Source organism: Perca fluviatilis, chromosome 14, assembly GCF_010015445.1.
Source record: "Perca fluviatilis chromosome 14, GENO_Pfluv_1.0, whole genome shotgun sequence".
In the NCBI taxonomy this organism is placed as follows: Eukaryota; Metazoa; Chordata; class Actinopteri; order Perciformes; family Percidae; genus Perca; species Perca fluviatilis.
The window spans coordinates 34,831,281-34,847,919 of record NC_053125.1 but is presented as its reverse complement, the minus strand read 5'-3'; the positions used below and the strand labels follow the sequence as shown (position 1 = coordinate 34,847,919).

The following is a 16,639-nucleotide window of genomic DNA, read 5'->3' as shown; positions in this document are numbered from 1 at the left end:
AGTGTGAATTTGGACCAGAACCAGAAGAAAACTAGATTGTTAAGAGCCAGAGAATTGAACATCAATAAAGAGACTAGGAAACCAAGATAAAGTTTGAAAAGTGTATTAATATACACAGAAACATGGCATACACATATACAGATAAAACACAGGTATGAAAAATAACAACTAAAATAATAAAGTGCGCTCATAAAAGAAACCCTTTTCAGTTCTATGAGCTCAATTGTTCTTTGATGACAAGAGTTCAGAGATGTTCAACGTTGGGGCCCATATGAGTTTGGTTTCTGTTTGTCCTACCACCATGAAGAAGGAATCCAGGGCAATCCATATAAGTTCTGAGTCTTGATCCTGTAGCTGCCACCCAGCCAACTGAACTGGGAATCTGTAACCCCTGGAAGACTCAATGTGTCCCCTCACGTCCCTTTAGGCGCTGTATCGGAACGTCATATAAGCCTGTTGTTATTCACTCGGTAAGAGAAAAGAATGACATTTAGTGAATTAAATCCTATCTAATACTGGCTATGCCTTGTTGTGAATAGAACGAAAGAGAGCTGTTTCTGAATCCACTGTCGTCACGGAGTTAAAGGCAGTGAATTCCATTAAAATGGTGAGTCATTCCTTAACACTAGCTATGCCTTGAGTTCGCTAGCATCCATGCTAATCGGTGCTAAATATGGATGTATTAAGAGAACGGTGCTAATACTGTCTATTGCTAATAGTGCAAAGCTAACGGGTTAGCTAAGGTGCTGCATTCATATGCTAATAGGGTAATTAGCCACAAAAGGCTAGCGGAGTACTGTGTATTTCCTGTGAAAAGGCTAATGATTCTATCTATTGGTTATGGAAAGTAATGTTGCTTTTCAACACTATTGCTAGCTGTGGGTATTTGTTGAATGAATGTTAGTACAAGTTGTGTGTTTAATTGTTTAACTGGAGTTTATGGAGAAGTAACTCAAAGAGGCTAATTTTTAGTGCATTCTTTCTACTGTTACCTGGGCAGGGAGGGATAAATAAGCACGCATGTCTTAATTTCTCTAAATTACAACACTGTAGCTTAAGTTATGGGAAAATAATAGGCCTACAATTTGAGAGATTTTTACATGCAATTTATGCAATTATATTAATAATAGTGTTAATGTTACTAAGCTAGGTTCCATAAAACTTGAATTAGAAATGTATTTTTTGTATAAAGGTTACCTATTAATATAAATGTACTTTTGATACCTGAAAGGGATTTATATACTTTTGATACTTAAAGTGATGGTTCGGAGTAATTTACCCTAGGGTCCTTTGCACCATGACCTCGAGCCAAACACCCCCCCAGAAGCTTTTTTGACCTGGGTCTAACACTAGGCGAGTTAGCGTAGAGTAGCGTTAGCCGCTGAGTAGCTTAGCGCAGGGCTAATGGACCCACGTTTGTATCTCTTAAATGACCCCACTAATAATGCCCGAAATGGTACCAAAGGTCTACACTAGTATATATAGGTTATGCTCTCATAAAACGATGGATTGGAAAGTTTGTAAGTACACCAGAAGTTTATGAACACTTGCCTGCTCTATTCTGCTCTCTGTTGCTGCTGCTGCTGCTGCTGCTGCTGCTACCTGCAGTTAGACGAGTGCTTAGGGCCGTCTATAAATTACTACACCGAAAAGAGATACAACAAAAATATGTATTAATTTAATGATTAAATAAGGTAATGTCTCCAAACTTACCTCAATTATTACTTGTCTCCTGCTAGTTATATTTCAGCACTTATTTTAAAAAATAAGTTAAATAAAAAAATATTTTTGTTGCATCTCTTTTCGGTGTTGTTATTTGTAGATGTCCCTAAGCACTCGTCTCACAGCAGCAACAACAACAGCAGAGAGCAGAAGCCAGCAGGCAAGTGTTATTTAGATAAACTTCTGGTGTACTTACAAACTTTACAATCCATCGTTTTATGAGTGCATAACCTATATATACTAGTGTAGACCTTTGGTATCATTTCGGGCATTATTAGTGGGGTCATTTAAGAGATACAAACGTGGGTCCATTAGCCCCGCGCTAAGCTATTCAGCGGCTAACGCTACTCTATGCTAACTCGCCCAATGTTAGACCCAGGTGAAAAAAGCTTCTGGGGGGGTGTTTGGCTCAAGGTCATGGTGCAAAGGACCCTAGGGTGAATTACTCCGAACCATCACTTTAAGAGAAGACATTTGAGAACGGTTGTACAACTGAAGAGATTTAGATATTTTAATATGGGTTAACTGAAATATCACTTCATTTTATTTTCATTGTAGCCTAAGCAATTGATTTTATTACTGAATAGTAATTGAGAGAACTGATTTGGCCTTATCTACAGGTGGAGGAGGTGGTGATTTGAGAAGCGCTACGCACAGGATGTCCGGTCCAGAGACGGATATTGTATCACATTGATTCTTCAGATCCCAGAGTCTTCCAGGGGTTAGAGATTCCCAGTTCAGTTGGCTGGGTGGCAGCTACAGGATCAAGACTCAGAACTTATATGGATTGCCCTGGATTCCTTCTTCATGGTGGTAGGACAAACAGAAACCAAACTCATATGGGCCCCAACGTTGAACATCTCTGAACTCTTGTCATCAAAGAACAATTGAGCTCATAGAACTGAAAAGGGTTTCTTTTATGAGCGCACTTTATTATTTTAGTTGTTATTTTTCATACCTGTGTTTTATCTGTACATGTGTATGCCATGTTTCTGTGTATATTAATATACTTCTCAAACTTTATCTTGGTTTCCTAGTCTCTTTATTGATGTTCAATTCTCTGGCTCTTAACAATCTAGTTTTCTTCTGGTTCTGGTCCAAATTCACACTGATATCAACTACATAACACTACTACGAGCTATTTTATAAATGTACATTCTTACTACATCGTAATAAGTGTTACAAATACTTTTTTGACTTGTGTTTCTGTTGTATCTGCTAGCCTTTGCAACTCATTTATAAATGCTTTGTAAAGCATAGCAAGTCCTCACTTTAGATGGGCTCACATCATGTAGTCAACTAATCAGTCGTAACTCATGAGTTAATCATGGATTGATGTGTTGGTAAGTGCTTGTAAAAGCAATGACATTAATACCCAGTATGCGTCAGATTTCTGAAGGCATGTCCAAATAGAGCAATACGCGGTGTGTCCAGGTCTCCCGCTAGCCTTTGAACTCATTTATAAATGCTTTGTAAAGCATAGAAAGTCCTCACTTTAGATGGGCCACACAGTATACATTTAACTAACCAGTAGTAACTCATGAGTTAATCATGGATTGATGTGTTGGTAAGTGCTTGTTAAAGATGTATTAACACTAACTATCCGTACGCATATTTCTGAAGGCATGTCCAAATAGGACAATACATGTGTGTGTCCAGGTTCTGTTAGCCTTTTTGGAAGTCATTTATAAATGCTTTGTAAAGCATAGAAAGTACTCACTTTAGATGGGCGCACACAGTATACTTAACTAACCAGTAGTAACTCATGAGTTAATCATGGATTACATTATTGGTAAGTATTTGTAACAGATGTGTTAACACCCCAGCTATTAGTTTAGCCCTTTTCTAAATCATAACATTTTATTTAAGACATGAACAAATGTAGGTCTAGATAGTCTGTTAATTATTAACTTCCTAGTTTAAACAACCTTTCGTTCCTGAGTACCTAGTTGATAATGGTAAAATTACTTAATTTACAAGTTAATTACGCATCATGTAGGAATTATTAAAAAAATACTGATAAACATTTTACGTTGGGCTTACTTACTATGGACCAACCATTTACTAACTGCATTTACAAATGCTTTACTGATTAGAATGAATGTAGGAATTATGCTTTAGAAATGATAAACAAATAAATTACTACTAGTTTGTAGATAGTTTATAAAGGGGAAATTATTTAATTTACCAATGGTTTTTGCAATATTTAGAAAGTGTCAAACTTCTATTTATAAACATAATTTTCGAGAGCCTTATTTACTATGAACAAACCATTTATGAGTGTGTATACAAATGCTTTAGTCATGAGAATTAACATAGGAGCAGTGCTTTACAAATGATGAACAAAGCATTTATCAATAGTTAGTAACTGGTTTATAATGGGAAAATTATTTCATTTACAAATGGTTGTTTCATTATTTGCTAAGTATAAATCATGTACTTACAAACATATTTTTCAAGATAGGCTTATTTACTATGAACAAACCATTTATAACTATGTGAACAAATGCTTTACTGATGATGAGTTATGTAAGAACAATTAATTAATAATGATGAACAAACCATTAACTAATAGGCTTGTTTACTATGAACAAACCATTTATAACTGTGTGAACAAATACTTTACTCATGATGAACTATGTATGAACAATTAATAAGTAATAATGAACAAACCATTAACTAATAGTTAACTAATGCTTAATAAATGATGAATTATGGGTAGTTATTATAAAGTGCTACCCATTATATTTCCACATTTAGGAGGGAAATCATCTTATTCTGTTTCTTGTCATATTTTCTGTTATTACATGTGTGCATGTAAAAGTAGTCACAGTTGTTAGGGTAGTGTGTACACTGTGTACCGTGTATAACACCAGTGTGTAACAGTGATGTGTAACAGTGTCTGTCTGCAGTCATGAGCAGTCGTTTGCAGAAGTAGTACGATACACGCTGTCTGCATGTCTTGAACAGAGCAAGTTCAGTAAAGGTCAGTTGTCCGTGTACTGTTTTTATATGGAAACGTCCCAATGTTCCTTCATCACCATGAAGTGATGGAGACAAAGAAGAGCAGCCGTACCTCTCTGTTTGATTTGATGTCTGATCACAGAAGTGTCAAAGTCTACTAGTTAAAGGGAAGTATAGTTTAATCACAGTTTTTTGCTTTTCTTCTTAACACTTGTTGCTGCTGTGAGAGCTGATAAGAAAACCCAAGTCACGTGAAAAGGACTTCACACCCACGGAGCTGCTACAGTAGAAGCAGTCACGATGTGAACATGTCAGGGTGTCACACAGACCATTCTTTATTAACACTTAAAATACAACTGTGATTCAAAATGTAGATGGCAAAGCTGAGATTCATAAACTGTAAAATGTTGGTCACAACATGGAAACCAAATCAATAACAGTATGTTTAAGGCCCAGTTCAGACCAAAGAACATTCAGGAAATGATCGCTGTGCTTGAAGCCAGCTGTAAAGCTACCGACGTCATACAGACGACACGTCGTTGAAAGGAACTCTGGGAAATGAAGTCCCAGAGGCCTGCCTGAAATTACATCTAACGCCAAAGCTGGCGCTAGAAACAACTTAACTCAAATCTTACAGACAATAACTTTAAAGCAAATATTTTACACATATTCTTATTTTGACCGTAACACACTAAAACATAAAGGCAAATTACTTTATTGTAAAAACCTACTTGGCATTCGTGGCATTCTTGATATGTAGTTTGTAGTTTATTTTAGTCTCTTTCTGATTCTCTTTTCAGTGATTTAACAGAGGCGAGGTGTTGTTGCCTTCACTTACTTGCAACTGATATGCTGCCACCTACATAGAGATGTATCATGTAACACTGCCAGTCACAGAGGAAGGAAGAAGAGTTTTACTTGATGCGGATGTACACTGAAAAAAAAGTCAAGACATCATTTCACCAACAGTTAGGATGGAGGACACATCTCTACTCTGGCTGCTCTGTAAGTAAACTGTGTTTCTGAAAAATATCAGCTGGAAGAAATAGGGATCAACCAATACTGGTTTATCAAGGCCGCTACTGATTATTAGTTAATGAAAGCGATATTTGGAACTGATTTGCATTTACAGTTAAAAAATCTTTAAGTCAAAATTAATATTTTGGAATGTTACAAACTCCATCACAAAACTTTGTTTAAATGGTAAGTCTAGGGTTCATAAAAGTAGCGTAATATATGAATAAAATTGTAAATAAATGTCTAAAATGAAATTTTCTTACATTGATTTTTGAGTAGGAGTGTTGACAAACATCACTTCAACGCGCCGCTGTGTCTTTTGTCCTCAGAGGGTTAAGTCGGACTCAGTGGTGAGAGAATCTGAAGCAGAGGGACAGATACAGAGCTGTGGCCGAGCAAAAGTATCCCACTTTTTAATTCATAAACTTTATCAGTTGTCAGGCAAAAAAAACACTGATACAGATGATCTGCAAACTGCCAAAAAAACATCCCGATAATCAGTCTATACCTAGAAAGAAATACAAGATGAAAGGAAAACTGATATATTTATAGTCTGGTTTTTACAGTTTACAATTATGATAATGTCATTTTCAAAGATTGTGTAAATGATTTAAAGCTTGTTTTTAGCGTGTTGTTTTAATTTATTATTTAAACTTTGAACCAAACTCCAACTAACCAAAGTGTCTTATATGTTCAGGTCTGACTTCACTACTGAGCAGCCCAACATACCAATGTTAGTACACTGTTTTCTTGTGAGTGTTCATGTTGAGATCTTTCAGTAGTTCATCATTTAGAAGCCAGATGCCTCATTTATCAAAGCATGCGTAGAACAAGTTGACAATGTATGTGTTAAAAGTTTGGTTTTCATCAAACCTGCATATGAACGATACATATCACGTACATCTACATCTGCCAGCTTGTTTACACGCATTCACATACAGACACTTCCCCAGAATACCAGATATGGTTAACCACATCCCTTTGAAACTCTGAGTAGCTTTAATGTAGAGATACTTGTTGTGAGAAAAAGTAGAAAACGAGAAAGGTAAAGATGAAAAACATCACACACAATAAGGTTAAGATATTGGAGCGTCCTGGGAGCAAACATGAAGGAAGGTTTCCCAGCTTAGATCAGTTATTACATGTGTAAAGAAATGAGCTGATTCCTTCAGTTTCCCAGATAATGCATGTGAAGTATCAGAGGCCCAGTCACACTTTGTCACAGTAGCTTTGATATGATATATTTTTTATTAACGTGTCATGCCACTAAGTGGGCCACTTAGATCCCACACGGAATTACATGACACCCAAAAAATGTTTTCATTCACAGCTTCCGTTCCAATGTCCACACACAACTTACTCTACTCTGCACAAAATAAAGAATGAAGAAAACATATTACAGCAGCCACAACACAATAATGTAACCCCATACATTGTCAAATAGACATTTCATACCAAAACTACAAACAAAATGTTTTTTTATAAATAAATAGGTAAATATATTATGTCACTACCAGACAGAGAATCATGGATACAAAGCAGTCTTCCTTTTAGCCCATGCTTGTTCTAAAAAGTATAAAAAATGTTTTATGTTCAAACAACCAAACTATCAGATGTATATCCTGCCTCATATCTTTTACTTTAACTTTGTTAAATAATTGCAATCTTAAATCATGATAATATGGACAATACAAAGCAAAATGAACTACATTTTGGATTTCATTGAGATCACATAAATAACAATGTGTCTTCCTCACTGGTGCCCGACCAACATCCTGTTTCAATATGGAGAGGGAGTATTCCACACCTGGGGCCTCATTTATAAAACCTGTTACGCAAGAAAACGTTGCGTGAAGAAATTTTCCATCGCAACATTCCTTGCAAAAGTCGGGATTTATAAAGAATTTCCATACGTAAAAATGTACCCAGTTTTCCGAAAACCTTTTGATTGTGCGTGTGATCGTGCGTAATGCTCCCAAGGTTTTGTAGACTGCGTTTTAGTGAACTCTGATGGTATGCTCATTTTCCGAACCTAACCCAGTTTTTGTTTTCCTGAACCCAACAGTCCCGTTCTTTCTAAGCCGAACCAGGCTGCCAGCAACGGGGAGAGGCAGGGGAGAGCAGCGGCGGAAATGCGCTTTTCCTCCACTGCTATCCCCTGCCTCTTTGTTTGATGTGTCCGTGTGTATGTGTGTTTGTGTGTGTGTGTGTATGTGTGTGTGTTTGTGTGTGTGTGTGTCCGTGCGTCTTTATGTGGTCGTGTCTGATTGTAGGTGTCTGTGTGTCTTTCTGCACCTGCTATTCCCACACAAAATTACCAAATTGTTACATTTAAAGCACTGTCACCTGTTTTGATTAAGTTCTAAGAAATAAGCACCAATAATGATAAAAAATATTGTTTCTATTTTTTACCTTTTTAATAATTGAATTTCCTTGTTTTCTCACAAAAAAACGATATGATCATAAATATGATCTCACAAGGGTAAATGGCAAATATGAACCATAAATAATGTATGTATCATTGGTAATTGAGCTAAATCTGTTAAGTATTAAGGCTGTGTAACAACAATATGAACATCACACAAGGGTTAAGGCTTCCAAACAGGATTTTGTTTGGATGTTCTACCTCTGTTAGGAGCACCTCCATCTCACAATCACTGAATCAGGTTTTTTCCCATTTTTCCATTTCATGATTGGTGATCGAGGGCTCCTTTCAAGGCTGAAATATTCATTGATTGATTAACATGGACCTTATTAGGACAAATATGGGACGACCTTGGGAGGAGCGTGAGGCTCGTGCAGGACTGCATAAGGTAACGCACGGCCTTATTTATAACAAGAAGAGTGCGTACCGGTGTGCGCCGCAAGGTGTTATAAATCAGAATTTAGTTTTTGCGTACGAAGATTCTGACTTTTTGGTGCACAAAATCTTTCAGAATAGAATCAACGCACAATTTTATAAATGAGGCCCCTGAACAGATTATATTTTACATATTTCTCAATATCAAACTCATTTTTCATCAAACTTGAAGTTCTAAGTTTTGGTTTGTTCTAAATCTCAGCAGCCCATTTCTCTTTAAACTGGTGAAAAAAAGCATTAATAATCAGCAACTAGTTTTTCAACCACAACACATTCTTCTCCCTCCTCTCTCCAGCCTCTCTGACTGTGAGTCCAGGATAGTCTGTCTTCCGCTGATTCTCTCTACAGAGAAACCTACGACCATAAACCCTACTTCGAGCTCTCTGCCGCCCCCTGACACCTCAGCTCCGCCCCCAGCTTCAGACCGCCTCCACCTTGTGTTCAGACTGGTCTGCCACCTGGTGGTGTTCTGTCCGTACTGCATCTCCACTTTCATCATGGTGTCTTTATATAGTCAGAGGGCCACAGGTAACACTCTGAATCATCACTACACTACAATCAATCAATCAATCAATCAATCAATCAATCAATCAATCAATCAATCAATCAATCAATCTCACACCACCACTCTGGTGTTGATCAGTTAAATTCTGATCAATTATCTACATTTTCTTTCTAACCTGTTCTGACTGTAGGAAATGACCTGCCTGTCTCCGTGGTGATGACCCCACTCAACCAGGCTGAGACGGGATTGGACGAAGACTATGATGATGTCACCACGGAGCATCACTTCTGAACTGATCTGAGAAGAAGCTCAAATGTTTCAAGTCCTCATAAATCAGAAAGAGTGGCAGCCTCAGAACTCTTCCCTGTGGATCTCCACATGTTCTAGTTTTAAAATTCTGCCAACAGCTGACAGTTTGAAACATAGAAATAAAATGGATCATTTCATTTCTATAGTTTGCAGCTGATTTGACCGTACCAAAACCAGCCTCTGAAAACGTAACCAGCTGAGTCGCAGCGACACCATCAGCTTGTTTTAGTCGAGCTGAAACGGGCCGCTTCAGAAGTAAAGGTTTCTTCTCGTTGCCCTCTTTGCTCTGAACTGGACTTTAGTAGCAGATAGTTGTTCAGGTTCTGCTGTAAGTCGTGTTGTTGGTCATGTCTGTTTAGATGTCAAGTTTTTAATCTCTTCAGATCAAATAAAATAAAATGATGAGCATCTTTTCTCTCTGTGCTTTGTTCTAATGTGATCATAACTTCACTTCTCTCATACCCAACAGCCTGTTTCCTTGTAGCTGACATGTGATATAGTCGTATATAAAGAGGAAGGAGGAGGCTTTTACTGGCTGTCCAACTGCTGTTGGTCCTCACCAAGAGAAGAACCTCACCAACTCTGACATCACAATCCAACATGGCTGCCCCGAGCATCACAAGTAGTGAGAGCTGTGTGAATATACTGTTTATTAGCACTTCTCTTTTATCTTGGTTAGTTGGCGCCTTATTGAGTGACATTTTGGGCGTCTGGGCCTTTCCCCGGTAGGCCTGTTCAGTAATCCATGCCCACTGTTTAAGTGTTTAAACATTAACATTCACAACTAATACCAGAGATGGGGACTCGAGTCTGAGACTCAGACTCGAGTCGCACTTAAGTCACCCTAACAGCTGACTTCAGACTTGACTCGGACTCGACCCAAAAGACTTCAGACTTGACTCGGACTCGACCCAAAAGACTTCAGACTTGACTCGGACTCGACCCAAAAGACTTCAGACTTGACTCGGACTCGAGCTTCGAGACTCGTCAACAACATGTTTTCATGCAATTATTGCTTTTTAAATTTATTCATGTATTTCTATTTTCTTTTATTGGCGCATATGTTGGGGAAACGTATGACGAGCTGCATGTCCCCTGCCCTTTGCCATAATGTGCAACGTAACGCATGCGTTATGCCTTATGTGGGCGCACTCGCATATAAAAAAAATGCATTGCCGATGGCGACACCAAGTCCTCCCGGAGTTGTGCCTTTTGTCATTAGTTTTGTTTTCAATAATTTAGTAAACAGTGGCAGTAAGCCTAGAATTTTATCACAATTAAATAAATATATACTAATAAATTAATAATATATAAACATAAATACATAAAAAATAAATACATAATGAAATAAATAAAGGGCAATAATACATAAATAATAAATAAATAATTATTTCATGTTTTTATCATAACTATTATATCCTTACTCTTTATTTATCATTTTTATAATTATATATATTTCTTTATTTATTTATTTATTATTTATTTCTTTTATTTATTTATTTATTTATTATTTATAATTTCTTAATGCACATTTATTATTTCCCTCACTATTTCAACCTCATATTCAAAAAACCAATATGGCCTTTCACCAACACAGGACATTTTAACAATTTATTCCTAATTTTCTACTTTGGCACAAATCGTTTATTTAATTGCCTTGCAAAATCGTGGTTAAATTGAAATTTTTCAAAGTTTCGGAGTGAGAAGCCCTAAAGTAACGGACACCAGCAGCTCCCCGCTGGCTCCCCGACAGTCTTCGCTGACCCCTGTAGGCTAAGGACCGTAATAAACAACACACACACACACACACACACACACCGGCCACAGCGCAGCACGAGAGATGGGTCATAGCAGTAAACAGCCCACTTCAGCCACTTACCTCACCAAACTAATCACTTTTCCTGGTGGACCCTCTCTTTTCTATGTATCAACATCCCACACAAACCTAGTATAGTTCACTTTTTTAGGTTCCAATATAACTCTACTACCTGGTTAGACTAACGTACTCTAGTTTGTGGAAGGGGAGTGTTAAACCACTGTAAAAAGTCCACTTTCTATTATATCAGCAATTTGTTATAAAAAGCATACAAAACAATGTGGTATCTTTTATGTTTAATAAGCACATCTTAACTTCATGAAAAATGTGACCTGCAATTTACACTTTGACAACGCTCAGCTGTCGGTAACCGCGAGTGGACAGAGTACCATGAGTTGTTGTGGTGTGCAGGTCCGAGTAGTTGATGGCAATGTTTATAAACATAGTGGTAGGAAACGTCAGCGGGTTTCAGGTTTGTTGAGTTTAACCTGAAAAGAAGTTAACCCCATATTAATTTATATGACATCATTTACATGTGTTATATTTAAACAAACGTCCCACGAAATAAGTCTTATTTACGGCGTGAGAACCCATCAGGTGTGTGTGTGTGTTGTGTGTGTGTGTGTGTTTTGTGTGTGTGTGTGTGTGTGTTGTGTGTGTTTGATTTTTGTGTACCGGCTCTACGTTTTGTTTTTTGTTGTGTGTGTGTTTTTTTTACTTTTTTTTTTTGTGTGTTGTGTGTATGTCCTCCGCCTCAGTTGTGTGTGTGTGTGTGTGTTGTGTGTTTTGTTGTGTGCTCTAATTGTGTGTGTGTGTGTGTGTGTGTGTGTGTGTGTGTGTGTGTGTGTGTGTGTGTGTGTGTGTGTGGTTGTGTGTGTGACGGCCTACAGTGTGTGTGTGTGTGTGTGTGTGTGTGTGTGTGTGTGTGTGTGTGTGTGTGTTGATTGTGGTACGTCTCCCTAATTTGTGTGTGTGTGTGTGTGTGTGTTTTTGTGTGTGAACGGTAGCTACTGTGTGTGTGTGTGTGTGTGTTGTGTGTGTGTGCGCGTGTTGTTGTTCTTCACCTCAGGGTGTGTGTGTGTGTGTGTGTGTGTGTGTGTGTTGTGTGTTGTGTTTGAGGTCGTACTGTGTGTGTGTGTGTGTGTGTGTGTGTGTGTTGTTTATTTGTTGTCCGGTTCCAGCCTACAGCTGTGTGTGTGTGTGTGTGTGTGTGTGTGTGTGTGTGTGTGTGTGTGTGTGTGTGTGTGTGTGTGTGTGTGTTTGTGTGTGCCGGTCTCCAGCCTACAGCTGGGTGCCGAAACTGTCCGAAATGACGCCAGCGGCCGGGGCAGGCTTGTGTTGTCACGTTACTTTATGGACTAACAAACTTGACAAATTGTCAATTTAACCCACATTTTTCAACTCTATATAAACAGTTATTTAATAGATATTTGGAAATAAACAAAATTGTAATCTGTTGTTGTCTCCAAAGAAGCCATATTGTCTGAATGTGAGATAGCCACTATATAAAGTGAAATATAGAGGGGAAAAAATAAATGTATGGAAATAAATGAAATAAATAAAAAAACAAAAAAAAATTATAAATATATAAAACTATAAAAAAAAAAAATTAAATAAATAATTAAAATAAAAAATAAATAATAAATTTGAAATAAATAAATCTTAGAAATAAACCAAAATATTATTTATTTAATTATTTATTATTTATTGCCTCTTTATTTATTTCATTATGTATTTATTTATTTATTTATGTATTTATTTATGTATTTATATATTTATTCATTTATTTATGTATTTATTCATTTATTTAATTGTGAATAAAACGGCATTCCATAAACAGCTACATGCAAGGTGTGGCACCAAGATAAATGATGTCGGACTTCATCAGGCATCTCAAAACGCACCCAGATAGGTCAGTCACTCACACGCTAATGTGAAAGAGACGTTACATTTAGCATATATCGTCACAGGTAACAAGCTAACCATCGCAAAGTGTTGTGTTAATGCTGGGAACAGGCACATTATATCTTTATAGTTAGTAGTTGCTGAGGCTCAGACATCCATGGTGCACAGGAGGCCGGACGCACAGATCCATCTCCCCAGGAACAAATGCTTTGTCGGGGGGGGGGGCAAACTCATGTAATGCGTAATTAATCCCGTGGATGATTTGTAGGCTATTAAAGCTGCAGTAGGTAAGATTGTGAAGAGCCAAGACTTTGCTAACAAATTTGAACATCGACAACTTCTCAGTCCCTCCCCCCTTTCTGCTGCAGCCCAAACCGTCTCCTAAGCCCCTCCCACACAACGGAGTTTAACAGAACTGCCGGCATGTCAGACAACATGTTCAATAACTAAAACACTAACACAATGTTAACTTTACTCACAAACAGTAAAACGATGCTAACTAGCTGGCTACCGTTAGCCATTTCAGAATCACATCAGACCGACCACTGTGCTAACGTTACTATCATCCTCACCAACGTAGCTTTGTGGACTTTTGACTACTAATAACCAAGTGGAAAATAAATCATTCATGGTAATTATGTTACCTGTTGAGAGGAAATGTGGCTACGTCTGCATCGTTCTTCAGATCTTTAAAATCCTGCAGCCACGCCACCTCTGAAAAGCCACTTCATTATTCACGGAGTTTTGGAAACCTTTCTGCAGCTTGTGCGTGGGGAGGGGGGAGGGGAGAACGCTATATATGCGTGTGCCTGGCAGTGATTGACAGGCAGATAGACCTGTGGCCCTGATTGGAGAAAATCGACCGGGAGCGGTGGAATTTTGCCAATGGCACTACAGGCTGTAGGAGGTGCCAGAGGAGCTGTCTTTTTTTTTTTTTTACATAATTCATGTAGTTCTACTGGAACATAGGGTCAGTTTCAGCAAATATGACAGAAAGTTAGTTTTATAAGACTTACCTACTGCATCTTTAAGTGTACAAGGTGTACACTTGGACTGACGGTAAGATGCATGCTGTTCTGTAACTGGTGTGGCGCTGCCTAGAATTTTTTTTGAATGAAAGAGACGTTATATTTAACATATATCATCACAGGTAACAAGCTAACCATCGCAAAGTGTTGTGCTAATGCTGGGAACAGGCACATTGTATCTTTATAGTTGTATCGATATGATGTGACAGACTTAGGTTAATATTTCACCAGGTCCGAGGGCTAGAGGGATGTGTTAAGTAGACCCCATAAAGTTATCCTACAACTGAGTTTAATACTGTACTGTCTGGAAATGCTTTGAGTTCATAAGATTTATGGGACAGATCAGATGGCCAGAGACTTGAGACTTGACTTGAACTTGCCCCTCAAAGACTTGAGACTTGACTTGGACTCAAGCTTAAAGACTTGAGACTCGACTTGGACTTCCAAAAAATGACTTGTGAACATCTCTGACTAATACTAGACTTTCCTCTGAAACAACCTTTAATATCTGCATTCATACAAAGAGTTACTCACAGCTACAGTATAAGTTTAACTGAGGACAAGAAAGTAGTGAAGCCAGGAGCTCAGGTGTCCTTTCATGAACTTGTAACCTTGGAACTAACACAGAGACACTGCCAATATAAAACCTGTCCTTTTCACAAGACGCCACAAGATGGCGCCCTGGTGTAATGGGAGGCAACCTGACGTTTACAAGTGACCCTCCAACAGTGGAAAAAGAAAATAATGTTCTCTGAATACAATATAAATGTAACCGAGGGTTTCTTATGTTGTCTAGACTCAGGTTTGGCTGTAAAATAGAGACTTCCAATGCCAGAACCCAGACGGCACTGAACGTCTCACTTTATTCAACCACAACACAGACCAAACCAAAAACAGACCACACTGTATCCACTTCCTTTTTCCCCATCACAATAAAAGCTCTGTTTACTGTAACTTCCTATTAACCTTCAACTGAGAGGTTACACAATAAAATACCATACATGAATAAAACAGTTAACATGTAAAAGTATTTTAGTTTTAGGCACATTATTGTGTAGGTAAGTGATCACCTTCCATCATGTTTCTGTTCATTATTATATTACATTACATAAGTTAATTTATTTTATTTAACTAGCACACTCATTATCTTGGTGTGATGTCTTCCTATAAAGACGTGAGACAGATTAGCACGTAGCAGAACATACTGTAATATTTCACCGGTAATAAGTGAAATATATTATTACAAAAATAATATTATTAAAATAAAGAAATGAATACCATGATAACATCTAAATAAATGTTGATAGATATAGTGTTATAGTTTTAAAAATATCAATAAACAACAAAGCAATCCAGCTTCCCTGGTAATAAGACTGAAATAATAATTTTAAAGGAATACATATACACCATGATAAAATCTGGTGAATAAATGTTGATTAAAACAGCGTTTATTGGGCTAAAAATACCAATAATATCAAAGCTGTATCCAGCTTCTCTGCTGCAGCCTGATTGGCAGAATGAATCGTGCTGTTATCACCAAAAGATCATATTGTTAAAGCAGCTACATTCAATCCAGTGCAATATTTATTCAGGGTTCCAAGTCTCCAAGACCTGTCTGTGTGTATGTTCATGTCATTTCCTGTTGTTATACATGTATGCTTTGTTTCCTTACTTGGGTGTTTATGTAATTTGTGGTAATGTTTTGTGTATGTCTTTTGGTGTTATTCATCTTGTGTATCTCTGTATGTACTGTATATGTATGTCTATGTCCTCTTTTTTTATATGAGCTACCCAGGGAGACAAAAAGAATTTCAGCCCTGGCTGACTATAAAGTAGTATTGTATCGTATTGTAAGATGCTTCCCATTGAAATACATTAGTTTAAAAAACGTGCTGACCATCACGAAAAAAAAACAGATAAACGTGTCTGTGTACACAAATCAATAGATTAAATGTGACCATTTCACAAACTGCTGTGAGACTGGGTTGATAATTTGCATTGTTTTACCAACAAACTCAATTTGAAGTGAATTTTGAAGTGAACTGCCCTTTCAAATGCCTTTTTAATAGCAGTATTCTAAAGTCAATTTTGAATTCCTGTTATTTCAACTGACAAACCCTGAAATATTAAGTTGATTGCAGCAGCTGTAGAGATGATTCCTCCATTTGAAATGTTGGTCATCTGAGATCAGCACATTAGCGTCTAACCAGTCACACCGAGTAAAGCCCACCTCGTTTCTAGAGGTGTACTTGCGACATATTGGAGTATAGAATAAGATATAGCTAATTATCATTATTTCTAATTAAGGTGTGAATAGCGAGTTGTAACCAGTGGAGGGCAGCAATACGCCATAGATGCGTCTAGCCTGCCAGAAACAAGAAGAAGAAGAAGAAGAAGAAGAAGAAGAAGAAGAAGAACAACAACAACAACAACAACAACAACAACAACAACCCAGACTGGGAGGAAGCGGAAGTCTCGTTGTTTGACTGGGATGTGTGGCTGGCGGCGGGATA

The 16,639-nt window shown here is 37.6% G+C and overlaps 1 long non-coding RNA gene across 1 annotated transcript; it reads left to right on the top strand.

The window, feature by feature from the left end:
* Positions 1 to 6,402: 6,402 nt before the first annotated feature.
* LOC120573015 lies at positions 6,403 to 9,884 on the top strand. Its single transcript, XR_005641589.1, has 3 exons — positions 6,403 to 6,436; positions 8,859 to 9,091; positions 9,259 to 9,884. It is a non-coding gene; the product is annotated as an uncharacterized LOC120573015 (long non-coding RNA).
* Positions 9,885 to 16,639: the final 6,755 nt, after the last annotated feature.